Source organism: Myodes glareolus, chromosome 11, assembly GCF_982192425.1.
Source record: "Myodes glareolus chromosome 11, mMyoGla1.1, whole genome shotgun sequence".
Classification (NCBI taxonomy): domain Eukaryota; kingdom Metazoa; phylum Chordata; class Mammalia; order Rodentia; family Cricetidae; genus Myodes; species Myodes glareolus.
In genome coordinates this window covers 17,488,029-17,497,129 of record NC_142036.1, presented here as the reverse complement: position 1 = coordinate 17,497,129, position 9,101 = coordinate 17,488,029, and the positions used below count along the sequence as shown (strand labels likewise).

General features: G+C 51.9%; 1 long non-coding RNA gene across 1 annotated transcript; it reads left to right on the top strand.

Moving 5' to 3' along the window:
- Window positions 1-3,360: 3,360 nt before the first annotated feature.
- LOC125398494 (uncharacterized) lies at window positions 3,361-8,875 on the top strand. Its single transcript, XR_015739182.1, has 2 exons — window positions 3,361-7,697; window positions 8,476-8,875. It is a non-coding gene; the product is annotated as an uncharacterized LOC125398494 (long non-coding RNA).
- The last annotated feature ends 226 nt before the right edge of the window (window positions 8,876-9,101 follow it).

The following is a 9,101-nucleotide window of genomic DNA, read 5'->3' as shown; positions in this document are numbered from 1 at the left end:
GTGCAATGCTCTGGGTCTCTGTGTATGTCACGTGCTAGAATGGATGGTGGAGATGGTGTGAACAGGCACACGGGGTCCCTGGAATCCCTAAAGAGATGCCAGTGTCTGCTTGGCAGCGCTTCTCAGTCTAAATCCCCTTTGTCACAGCAATCCTTAGCCCCCTCCTGGTTCCAAACGTGCTGGCTACTCTACATTGAAGACACCTTGGCCAAATGAGCTCACGTGTCAAGGACAATGGTAGCTTTCCTTGCTCTGTCTCCCTCACCCCAACTCACTTGGTCAGGAGCTCTTACATCCCCCCCCTGTTTTCTCCCCCAGTACCCCATCCTACTTCCTGTGTGCTTCTCTTTCTACCCTATCTCTCACCAAACCTTGTTCTCCGTTTCTTGAATGGGTTAGGAAATGAATAGAGGCGACCAGCATTTCATCTCGTTTACATTAAATAATAGCCATAAAATAATCACAAAATAACACCACAAACTACCGGAATGGCTCGGAGGAAAATGTGTTCAATTGACTACAAACTGGCAGAAGAATCCAATTTTCTTGACGACATTTCAGCTGCGACATTTGACCTGGGGAAACAGTCCTCTACAGACATGGCAGCCACGAGAGGCAGCCTGTGGCAGTGGTAGCTGCCGTGAGAAGTAATATTTGGGGTGGATGAATGCACATTGAGGAATCAAATCCTCGTCCGGATTTTTAAATGGGAAAGAATTGATCCTAATGAAAATGATCTGAGAAAATAACAAGGGAAATAAAAGAAATGAAAATGGCTCAACAGCATAGTCAAGGAAGCTAAACAGGGAATTGGATTAGTTTAATGGAATTTACTTCAGAGCGAGAGAGAGAGCGAGAGCAAGAGCGAGAGCGAGAGAGAGAGAGAGAGAGAGAGAGAGAGAGAGAGAGAGAGATGAAAATCAATGGGGATGTAGTTTTTGGTCAGGTGGGGAAATCCATGTGCTTAGTGCTTAGACTGGAGCCAATGGGGCCAGTAGGAAGAAGACCTGATCACAATGCAGGTCCTTTGTGACTGCATAACTAAACTCTATTTCCTGTCACAAACCTTTACAGAGTGCTTCCTAGACAGATGTGCTGACTGCAATAGTCACAGGCTGGCGAGGGTCCTGAAGGAGGTGAATGGGTACCAATGCCAGAGCATGTAGCCTATGAGCAGTCTTCTTCAGTTTCCTCTAGCCTCAAGAGACATTCTGGGTGAGACACTGGCTCCGTGGTGGGGTGGATGCTCCATGGTCAGTGGGGTTCTTGGAACTGCCCTTCCTTTGGGTTCCTATCTTGCCAGCTCCCATTATTAGCTTTGAAGACATGTCCATTGTTGGTGCTGAATGTCCCTTTGTCCTAGAGGCTGGCCCCATATGGGATATCATCATAGAGCTGACATATCTAGGATTTAATGTGCTCCCTGGGGTGTGATGGGGCTCATTATTTTTTGGCCTGCTTTAGAGGTGACCAGCATTTCATGGTGACTCTTTCCAGAAGGATCTTTACCTCGAAGGACCTCAGAGGCGACACCGTTGTCTTGGAGCTGGTCAGTGGCTGGGGCCCTCTACAGGACAGGTGCTTGGAGGAAGACCCTGGACAGTTCTAAGCTGACAGTGCTTGCTGCCTGGACCTTCTATCTACCACTGGCCATTGTCCTCACCACGTGTGGTTCTTAGAAAGACTTCCAAGAGGAGATGCCAGCTTGGGAAGGAGCCTCTGGTCTCCAGGTCAGTTTCCAAAACACCTAGATAAAACTTTCGGTGACAATTTTCCCCTTGATGACGACATGTGGCTGGCCTCTTGCTGCAGCGCTGTGTGGTGCCTGGCGTGACTGGCCTCTTGCTGTGTCAGAGAAAGGGCTCTGCTGCTGGTCACCCTTCACGGTTCACAAAATGGGTTTTGGGCACAGAATCCAGACTCTGCCTGTGGCCTGTGTCATCAGGTCCTGAGCCTCACTGGCTGGCCCTCTCCTATGGCATGCTTGTGTGTCGTCTTCAGATGAACTGCTCTACGGTGTCTGAAGAGATACCATTTAGGATCTGCTTGACTTGTTCCTCCTCTCCTCCCTCCATGTTTGTTTGTGAAGCTTCAGATGCTTTGTTTATGGGGCTGCATGGTCAGGCAGTTCTTGTTGTCCCCTCTTAAACCACCTGTGAAGGATGGCAGGGTGGGAGTGCTTGGTTGGGGAGGATGCTGTGGGTGGGCCCAAAGAGGAGCATCTCTAGATGTTGGTCACTGCCTCCTTGCTCCTACTGGGGGCGTCTTCAGTGCGAGGGTGGAGGGTGTGCATGCAGGACTTTAGGGCTTCCCTGTCTCTGGGGCTGGCAAGGGAGAGGTGAGAGTGGGCAGAGTTCTGTGTACACCTCCTGCGCTGTGTCCACTTCTCCTGCTCAGTGCCAGCCCCTGGCTACCGGGGTCTTGAGGTCAACGTGCGGGAAGGCTCTAGATATCCATTCTGGGGCGATGATGAAAGGATGGTAGATGCGCTAGGGAGATGATGGGATAATTGCTCTCAGGTGGTGGAGGGCGGCTCCTTGCCAAACGGGGAGGTCCAAATGCTGAGGGGCTCCGGAGATGGGCCTTCTGGAAACCCAGCCACCTTGAAGCATCGGCCTTGGTCTGAGCATCCAAGTCTCTCCGTGGTACTCGGAGAGAGGTTACCCGAGCAACTTTGCATCTGGAGGACGAATGTTGCTCGGTGAACCCCTTTTCGGTATCAAAATCCCTCCAGGGAGGCCGATTGGAGACCCCAGCACCTCAGGGAAGAACCTGGAATCATCTTGTTCTGGGGTATGGGACGGATGGTCGACCAGCTGGAAAGTAATTGTTTCTAATGTACTTCACCTGGTCCACTAGCCGTCGATGCCCGCTGCAGCCTGCGTCCAGAATGCTACTACCTCAGCTCAGCACCTCTGCTGGTACTTGAAGGGAGATCGACCGTGTTATATTCGCTTGGCTGACTTCGAATAATACATGGTTGATCTTTTCTCGGTATCAACGCTCGGCTTGGAGAAGCTCTTGGAGTTGCAGCCCCCGGTGGGGGGGTGGGGAACGGGATGGTGCTTCTAAGTTGCTGCCTCAGCGGGAACCTGGGCTGGGTGGGACAGGCTGTGTGCTGTCCATGTCCAGCTCCCCTCACCATTCATGTCTACCCTCCCTCCTCCCCAGGGCAGCTTCAGGAGGTGATGCAAGCTCCATGGATACAGCAGCCAACATTGGGTACTTGAGGAGAGGTTGTCTGTGATGAGTTCGCTTTATTAATGACGAATATAACACAGATGGCCTGTTTTCAATACCACCTGTTACTCCTGACACTCAGCAGTACCTCCCAGGTGCCACACCACCGCTCGGTAGGTGAATGCATGGACTCTGTATGACGCCTGTCACCCTCGTCACTGGGCCGCAGCTTCACACCCATCCTGAGGAGCTTCCTGGGATCACACCAACCTTGCAGGCTGGCCACGAAGCACTGGCCTGGTGTGTGATGGATTCCTGGAATTTGTCTGCTTTTCCATGCCTCTTGCCGCAGGAGTAGGTGTCAGTCCCTATCTAAGGCGGTCCACTGAGGGCTGCATGCCTGCATGCCTTGCACCTGGGGTGCCTCCCAGTACCATGAGGGCTTGGGGGGATGGCGTAATTGTTGGGAAAGAATCAGGCCAGCTGGTTGTACATGCAGCCCATGATGGAGCTCCATTCTTCATGCATGGCCCCCTCTCTCTAGCATTAGACTTAACCTTTGTGAGTCTGGGTGTCAGGGGAAGGCCATACTCTGCTGGCCCACTGCACACAGCTTGATGGTCAGGCTCGTGTCTGACTCACCCTGACTCAGGGCATCACATCTCCCTCAGCAGGGCTAGGGAAGCCCATCTTAGAGGAAGAAGCACCCTATGTAGCGCCCATGCTGCTTGGTGACACCTGAAGTAGCTTGTCTCTGAGATGCTCACTTTCTGTGTGATGACATCCTACCCTGGACCACTTACACTCTGAGTTGCTGATGCCAGCGTAGAAGCCTGTGTGTTGATTGAAACCAGAGTCTGTGTGTGAGGCTGTATCCTTGCCTGTTGTTTTCCCAGTTCTTCTCTGTTGGAAACAACAGTGTATCCTCGAGTGTATGAGGCAGTGGTACCCCAGCTGCGCCCCTGTCTCAAGCAGACCCAGGTCCCACCCAGACAGGGTTTAGCCTGTACTTAAGTCATGCTTTCTCCGTCTTTGTACTCTATCTCTGTCCTACCCCTGTGAGCTTGACATAGAGGCTTGACCCGGAGACTCGGGGACCTCAGAAAGTAGCTGATCATGCCCGGGAGGAACATTTGGTATTTGGTAAGGATCTCCAGGGTGGAAGAGTTCTCTCTGAGTAGACCTGCTTTGCCCCACCAATGCAAGTAACACCCTGGCCTTGGCAGCTCTACCCTGTGGGCTTCTTCACCTCTTCTGGGCCTCCTCAGCAACAAAATCCTCTATGCCCACAGAGGACAGTATCTCCCTCCCCTCTACATCGCCATTCCCCCACAGTCCTGCCCAAAGGGTTGGCTGCCCACTCTTGCTTGGACATGGCACATGGTCTCTCTTCAGTCTCTTCCTCTTGTTCAGGAAGGCCTTCCCATTCCCCTTCATCTGGGAGCTGCTCATAGTTGCCTTTTCCCTGTTATCCCAAATTGCCTAGTGCTGTCTTCATGGTCTCAGGCTCTCTGAGCACCCTTCCCTGCCACCCCCACCCCGGCCCCCGCCACACACACACACACACACACACACACACCCAAAAAAAAAAAACACTGTAAGATTATCCAAGGCATTTTTCCCTCCCTTCCTGTCCTTCCCTCCCTTCGTCTTTTCCCTCTTTCCCTCCTCTTCCCACCCCCACCCCGCCCCATTTTCCTCCCTTCTTTCTTACTTCCTTGACTTATTCTCTGCTTCATTCTAAGCCTTAGGATCCAGGCCAGGTCTATAGTGACAGAATAATGAAGCATGCTGATTGACTAACAGAGTCCCCAAAGGCAGAAACCGTATTAGGTTAATCCCCAGGAAAGTGGTGAGCGTGAAGCAGGAATTCCATAAGATGTGGTGGCTGATTCCATAAATATGGAAGCCGGGTTTTGCATCGTCTTTGCATTTGTTAGAGGCTGTTTGGTTTTCCAGCCCCCCGCCACTACCCTACCCTAGAATATCACTCTTCTGAGAGTTCCTGCAGCAAGAGACAGGTCAGCTAGGTGTACAGGCTTTTCTCCACTCTGTGGCTGGGGCCCCACGCTAGATCTCAGATTCATCTAAGCACAACCCCCCTCCACTTCATGAATGCCTCTGTGGCGATGAGCCAGAGGCCCATGGAGCTCCTTGTACAGCAGGCCTGATCTGCTGTCAGGGCTAATATTTTATGCATGGACCTGAGTAAATGGGAACATTTGCAGATGGAAATTGCTGTTAATGACACATCTTTAGAATATATTAAACGTGTGTGCGAGGCCGCTGCTGGTCTCCCAGTTTAATTGCTCCAATGTAAGCACAGCCACACCTCAGCATTAGCAGGATGGTCACCCCAAGTCCCTTCACTACTGATGAGGAAAGCCTCAGGTACCTCACCCACCAAGGGAGAATGATGCAAGAGGTGGGATGTCGGCTGGGATGCCAAGCAGTCAGCAGCATGCACGTCTCAGACTCATTGGAGACCCAAAGAGGATGATCCCTCCCTGTTGATGCAGACTTTAATAAAAGCAAAATTACTAGATTTATCCATTGTTTGAGGAGAAGAAAAGACAAACAAAGGACTTTTCTCATCCAATGAGTCAAGTGAAAATGTCTGTCCCCCAGGCAGGCATGCAGGCAGGCAGGAAGAAAGTCCCCGGGGGTACTTCTAGGGTCAGAGAATTCACCATCTCTGAGATAGCATGTAAACCCCTTGTGCCAAGGTCACAGAGCACAGGCTGTTTCTCTGTGCCTGGCAGATGTTAGAGCCAGTTTGCCCACCCATCGTCTCTTCTGGATGTGATTGGACTGAGCCAGTGGAGCATTTCTTTGTTGTTTTTAAGGGGAGTGTGTGTGTGGGGGGAGTAAGTATTAGCTGTCCCCAGTGAGTATTTGTGACCTGTGAGGGGAGTAGGTTATTTCTACGGAAGAGGAATTTGCTGGGACCCAGAAAGGTTGCATGACTTTCCAAGATCTCCTATCTGGAGACAGGGCTCCAGGCTATGTGTTCTTAACATTTCTACTTGTGCTGGCCCATGTGCCTCTCGAAATGACCCATGTGCCATGGATGACAGACAGCTCATTGAATTGGTTTCCACGTCTTTCTGTATAGTGCAGCAGGCTCACTTTACCCAAGACATTTCTTGCCAGGATCACCAGGCTTTTCTTTTCTCCCTTTTAACTTACCTGTTTCCTCTCCCATTAACTAAGAGGCTTTCATTCCTGTCTGGCTTGAGATGGGGCTGCCTATTCCATCAGGAAACCCAGGGCACTGTGGATGTTAAATATCAGGCCGGAATTGGCTGTTTTGTTTGCTTCTACTGAAAGCCCACATTAGCCATCTCTGTCATTGTGTGTGTGTGTGTGTGTGTGTGTGTGTGTGTGTGTGTGTGTGCGCGTGTGCCTGCTGCATCCTGTCAGAGGCTGGAGCACTGCATGAATGAGCTGCGTACATCTTAGCTTATGTGCTGGACAGGCTAGGATAGTTCTAAAGATGTCATCCCTCATCTGAGATCCCCAGAGGCTGACTGAATCCCCTGAGTCTGCCCCGCTCCTGGCCAATTTCTCTTCTCACATCTTTGAGCAGTTAAGAACTCTGGACTGTAGGGTCCTATCCCCATGCGGACTTGGAGTCAGACCCATGTCTAGTGAGTCAATAGTGTTTCTTTGTCAAGATTTGAAGGGTTATGGGAACCTGTGTACCCCTAGGGCTGCTTATAGATGCTCAGAAAACACCCGTCTCCCTTGCATCAAATGGGCTCGGATGCTGGCACCGGGAGGTGATGCATCAACAGCTGGGAGGAAGCTCATGGGCAGCACTCAGAGAGTGTTTATGGGATGAATAAATAAAAACACTTTTTTTTTTTTGAAGAAATTAAGAAACAAGGAAAGGGAGAAACATCCAGGGAAGACAACATAAATCTCCAGCAATGTTACCAACGCTACAGCCAGGGCTGCTGAAAAGACCCTGTGGAGGTGGTGGGGCCATTTGTCATGGGCGAGGACAGGCTTGAGGGCTGGGACATGGGGCCTGATGGAGGCTCGTCCATCATTTTCTCATTATCCCCGCGACGTGGAGGGCAGCTAGAGGATCACAGAACAGCAGCCTCCGAAGGAAGGTGGCAGGGCTGGGAGTGCGAGGGACCCCGAGGGAGGGCAGGCTGCCCCAGGCCCTGCCCCCTCCAGGAAGCCTTCTCGCTCCAGCCCAACACACGATCTCACTTGCCCTCGGACGTTCATCATGTGATCTTTTATCGACGCTGCTGTGGACCTTGTTTGCATGTGTGCCTGTGCTTGCCCAGGTTGCATACAGAAAAGGCACTGTGAATGCCTGTTTCCCTTGTCCTTCCATTGTAGGCATGTGACACTGGATTGGCCCTCAGGCGTGGATGTTCAGGAACTCCACCTACCCAACTGCTATTCCTAGGTTGGAGCCGTCCCTTCGGGTATGCCCATGGGACAGCCATGGCTACAAGCAAGCCCCGAGGCCTGACCTTAAGCCATCAGTGGGCCTGGTGAGTGTCTGCCCTCAGGACTTATTGGTTCCCGTAGGGCTTGGATCAAGGATGGGGTTTTCCTAGGGCACAAGGGGTCCAGAAGTTGTGTAGAAGATGCACAGAATGGAGTTGGAGGCACACATCCCAACCCTGCCCCCCACCCCACCCCAATCCTGCCATCTGCGACAGCTTCGTTTTCTCTAACACTCAAAAATACATGGTTCTGCTACGCTCTCCTTGGCAGGCAGGGTAGCCAGAGCTGCAGGGCTGCCAAGGCCTGGGGGAGCCGGCAGCCTGCAAAGTTTACTGTACAAACAGTTGGGGGGGGGGCGTCTCTGCTAACTCGAAATCCCCATCAGTAAACATGCCAGTTTAAAGTGTAATTAACTCAGGCCGGAAAAAGAATTCTGATTTGGACTGCTTTTCACAGTTGAGATTGTTTTTCTTTTATTTATTTATCTCTTTCCGGGTGTGGTGGTGTCTGTGGTGGGTTTTAGCCAGGAAAAATAGAGAGGGGGAGGGCGCGGTGGGATAAGACAGTTGGGGGAGAGTGGAAAGGACAAGAGGGGGATGGCCTTGCCACCTGTGTGAGCCCCGGGGTCTCCATCTATTTTCTGTCCTGGGTGGAGGCTCCTTGCAGACAGAGAGACTAAGCTAGAAGGTATCCCAGGGCCACTTAGTGAAGGAGGAACACAGGTCTCTGTGCCAGCTGGCCAGGTGGCTCAGGAGTTATGGGGTGCTGTGTGACCCAGAGAAACTTGCTCCCTCTAATGCCTTCTTTGCTTTCATCTGCCAGTAGCTGCTCCGCTCAGCTCCTGTTTGCTGCCTTTTTTCCCCCTGGATCTTCTGTTGAAGACAATGAAGACGTCTGACTGGAGAAGATGCCCCTTGGGGAGAGGACCAGGACCACCCAGGACCCAGTGGGATCCAGTACCCCTGCCACACCCTGAGCCATCCATCTCCGAGCCCCCCCTCCATTAATATCCCCTGCTTTTTACCACTGCCTCCCCACCCCCAGCCTTGCGATTTAGATCTCAGCAGGACCTGAGCAGCCCTTGCTTAGGAGCCTGAGGTGGGGGGTGGGTAGGCAGACCCAGGGGACTGAGCATGGGTAGAAAAAAAGATTTCTGCTCTTGGCTTTCAAGCCTCAGTGTGTGGAGCCCTTTGAATAATAAACATATATCATAAAATGTAAATATGCCTACGTGTCTGTGTTCAGAGGGACTTTTAAGTGGGGTTGGGGGTTAACAGCATGGTCTGGACTCCTTCAGGAGGGGCCTCCTGGGATGGCTCTGGGCTCTGTCCTGCAAGTCCTTTGCTGAAAGCAACACCCAAAGCAGGGGTTCGCAACTGGATTCCTGACCCCTGTGGACCAGCCCCATAGTTTGGTTAAAGAACCAGGGACATGAAAAGACCCCTCTC